We start from the raw sequence: 4,160 nt of genomic DNA, 5'->3' as shown, positions 1-4,160 counted from the left end.
GGGGGCGGCGGGCCGGGCGCGGGGGCGGCCGGGCGCGCGCGGGACCGGGCGCCTGCGGGCGGCGAGCGGCCGCGCGGGGCTCCGTGCCGCCGAGCGTCTACGTCCGTGTGCGCGCCCGTGCGCCGCCGCGGAGCTGTGGCCGCGGCGCTCCTGGCTCGGTGTGGCGGCGCGCCGGAGCCGGCCGCGGGCGCGGGAAGCGGCGGCGGCGGCTACGAGAGCCGTTCTGGCGAGGCTGGCCGCGGCGCGCGCGCACACGCACACGCAGCCGCGGGGCTCGGCCGGCTGGGCGCCCGCGCGGGGGGCGGGCCGAGGGCGGGCCGGGTGGCGGCGGGGCCCGAGGGCGCGCCGCTGCCCAGCGATGGGCGCCTGCCTTGACCGCCTCTGGAGACCGCAAGCAGTTCGCCGCCGCGGGGTAGGCAGCCGGCGCTGGGGCGGTGGCATGGGGCGGGCCTGGGGCTCCGCACTCCCTCACGGACTTGGAGCGTGTGTTGCCGGGCTGGATTTGTTGTTGTGTATGTGTTTTTCCTGCGGGGTGCGTGGGAGGGGGCGGCCTCGCCCCTGGGCATTCGCGCGGTTGCCCTCGGGCCCTCGGCTGGATGTGAAGAGCAGGTTGGACGCGGGCGCGGGTGGCCCCCGGCGCCCCGCTTCGGCCCGGTGGAGGGGGAAGCGGCGCGGAGGGGCGGGGCGGGGTGCGTGTGTAAATGTTGCGCACTCGCTTTTCCCCCACCCCCGCCTTCTTCCAGGGTGCTGGCGTGGGTCCCTCGCCGTCCGGCGGCGACTGTAAATAGAGCCTGGATGTTGTTTACATGAAAGATCCGGCGGGAGGAGTCTGCGAGGAGGAGGCGGAGGAGGAGGGAGGGAGGAGAGGAAGAGCGGAGTCCCCGCGGCGACGGCGGTCCGGGGTGAGGGGGAGCCCCGTGCGGTGTCCGGGGACCGACCGCTACCACGAGGCCGGGACGCTGGACCCTGGTGTAGGAGGGAGAATGGGCGCGGGGCAGGGGGTGGGGGGCATTTTTAGCTTGCAACCTGCCACGCACATTCTCTAGGGCTGGAGGGGAGGAGGTGTGCAGGGAGGGAGCCTCGATTTCTCTGTACGTTCTTTCTCCCATTCCCAGTCTTTTCCCGCTTCACCACGGGCTCACCTGTTTATTTTCATCAACCAGAGTGTGCAGTTTTTTATGTAGGCAGGAGAGGCTGTTTCTTTTATTAGAAACAGTATTGGGGAGGGAGGGATGCGTTGTTGTAATTTCTACCGGTCCTGTTCAGTTTTCAAGAAGGGGGAAGGGACTTGGCGGAGGTCGCCTGCTTCTGGTCGCAGCTGAACCGGCGGCTTCTCCCTGCCTTCCCGGGCCACGGAATCTTTCCCTTCACTCAGCTACCCGCGCGCCAGCTGCCACCTTTTTGGAGAAGGACCACACCTGTGCTTATTCTCGCTTTGGAGGAGAGGTGAGCTGAAAAAACCAGAGAATCTTCTGTTCCCAGAGTTCTTAGCTGATCCCCCATCTCAGAATTGACCAGAAAGTGCTGCTTTCACCTGCTGATTGCACCGGGCACATCCATCCTCGGACCCAGGCAAGTTGCAGTCTACACATGTGCTGGGATTTTCTTTTCCCTCTGGACCTGCACCCGACCAACCAGCAGCTAACTGCTGGGTTTAGATTGAAGAGAGGTGACCTCCTTAGGTCAGTGCCATTATTTATTCCTTACCAGGTATTCTAATGGAATTGTCTGCTCTCTTCTCGCAGCCACCCCCCCCCTTTTTTTTTTTCCTTTCCCTAAGAGCTTAGCCCAGAATCCGGCCTAAAGCAGCCTGTCTCTGGCTCTCTTTCCCTGGGCCCCACCCTGGCCCCTCTTGGTTCTTCAGAGCCAAACACGCCTCCCAAGCAGAAGACACACCCAGCCCCAAATCCAGCCATTCCAAAAGGGAGGAGAAAACGGTGGAAGAGAAGGGACCGAAGGGTCCCCTTTCTGTCCTGAATATCCCCAACAGCATTTTCCTCTTCGAGCCTCCTAGGTTTATAATCCCTTCATTCTTCTCACCAGCTGTCCTTCCTACACTTTTTGTCCCTAGTCCTATGATAGATGCTTGGGAAGGTCGGGATGAAGAGTGGAGAAGGAGGTTGTCACCCTTCTTCCCTAGAGTGAGGCATTTTCCATCTCCCTAGTCTTCATTTTTGAGTGAAATATGTAAATATGTTTGCATGCTTATTTGAACATGTTTTCTTGCTTGCTGAATAATAGCTGGGACTCACAAGGAAGGGAAGGGAGAGGAGAGAGATGAGAAATGAACATCACCCCCCTAGGTTCCACCATATGAGCATCCCCAGAGTTGCGGAAGACCCTTCTGTAAAAGTCAACAGTCTCTCTTTCATGACATCACCACCTAAGCCCTTCCAACTTTAGCTTCAGAACAGGAAGAACGCTCAAAATAGAACTATCTTAGGAATCCAGCTCCTTTAGAAGATCAGCTTTTCAATCAGCTGCAGGAGGAACACTGAACTTTGACAGAGGGAGGGAAAACTGAAGTGTTTGTAATTGGTTCCTTTGGGGGAAAAGTAGAGGGGATACTTCCCATGCATATTCAGAAAAGCGTGTCTCAGGATAACTTGGGTACCTAGACCGCTGAATGATTAATAGGATGGTTTGGGATTCGTTTATTGAATTATTCATATGTTTCGGTATGTCAACAATAACAAGCATTTTTCAGAATGAATTGAAAAGAGGGGCTCCTGGAATGTGCTCTAAGAAGTATAAAGGAGGTTGTGGAGGGAGACTGGGAGGAAGGAAGGCGAAGCGTCGGGATGCAGTGACAGCTGCTCTGAGTATGAAATTCAGAGGCTCATTATAAACAATGACTGTAACTTTTGTGGGGTGACTAAGATCCTGGACAAAGAAGTAACGATGTCAGGATTTTCCACCTTTACTTTGGAACGGAACTGCCTATCTTTGAATTTCAGTGTCTTCATTCTTTTCTTGAACCAAGATGTACCTTTCTGTCTGAGTGAAAAGCGATATGCAGTCTCTGGGAAGGGCTGCTTAATAAGTCATCCTCACTAAAGTATTGACAACTTAAGGATTAGTAGTGCGGCAGAAAATCCTTCGCAGCGTTTGAGCACCTGGTGGGTGTTGTAGAAAGACTTGCTGGTTGAAGAGGTAACATCTTTCAATCTGGTTCAGGTTTAAAAGAATCCAGGTGACAGGATTGTCCGTAACTGTTAAACACCTGAAATCTGGCTATGATAATGAGCTGAATTTCAAATTTTAGTAAATTCTTAAGATTGATACTTGATTCAGTTACTGGAAGACTTAAATATGTTTGGAAACAATTTGGACATAACGCATTTACTTTTTAAACTGTGAAACGTGTGAAATCTCTGTATAGGTTCAGTATTTCTGATGAAAGTCTAGAGGTTGAATTGAGATGTGTTTTAAGTGTAAATTACACTCCAGTTTTCAAAAACTTAGTACAAAGAAAGTAAAATAGCTCGAGTTATTTTTATATTGATTACGTGTTCAAATGATACTATTCTACATATATGGAGCTAAATGAATTGTTAAGGTTAATTTAATCTTAAAAAAATTTTTTTAATATGGCTAGTAAAATATTTAAAAATACATGCATGGTTTGTATTTTACTTCTCTTAGACAGCACTGGCCTATAACATCACTCCTTTTGGTAGATGGATTAATTTCAGAAAAGATGACTGCATGAAATCTCTACTTTGCTGTTTTCCATGTGGAAATTTGGGGACCCCAGGAGTTGTTATTTTAGAACATAAGACCGAATAATGAATGCTTTCCATATTTCTACATAGGATGCATGACCTACTCAGGAAGGTCAATAAAAGTGTGCCTGGAACTAGAAAGACTAGTAGGGCTGTCCTGGGAAAACTTAGATACCCACACATCTGGCTGTAGCTGCTTTTGTGAAAGGCTCCTGGGCATACCAAACTTTATCAGAGAACAGTATGTGACATAGTAACCATTGTGACACCTGGTGGCATTTTAGTGATAGGGCTCATGTTTGTTTTCTCTTACTCCTTCATTTACTTTCTCTCCTCCACCCCGCCCACACCCCCATCCCCACATCATAGCTCCCCTGGTGGTGATTGGGCCCACAAGGCTACTGACCCCTTGCCTCCCCCCACAAAAAAGTTGAA

General features: G+C 52.1%; 1 long non-coding RNA gene across 2 annotated transcripts; it reads left to right on the top strand.

Annotated features, from left to right (window-relative positions):
- The first annotated feature begins 320 nt into the window (after window positions 1-320).
- On the top strand, window positions 321-2,780 carry LOC116859520. Of its 2 annotated transcripts, none has more exons than XR_004381174.1 (3): window positions 321-412; window positions 744-902; window positions 1,376-2,780. It is a non-coding gene; the product is annotated as an uncharacterized LOC116859520 (long non-coding RNA). The 2 variants fall into 2 exon arrangements; XR_004381173.1 differs by having other exon boundaries at window positions 1,275-2,780.
- Window positions 2,781-4,160: the final 1,380 nt, after the last annotated feature.

This window comes from Lontra canadensis, unplaced genomic scaffold (genome assembly GCF_010015895.1).
Source record: "Lontra canadensis isolate GAN:19392208 unplaced genomic scaffold, GSC_riverotter_1.0 scaffold158, whole genome shotgun sequence".
NCBI lineage: Eukaryota > Metazoa > Chordata > Mammalia > Carnivora > Mustelidae > Lontra > Lontra canadensis.
The sequence above is the reverse complement of the archived record's forward strand: the minus strand, read 5'-3'. Positions and strand labels throughout refer to the sequence as shown.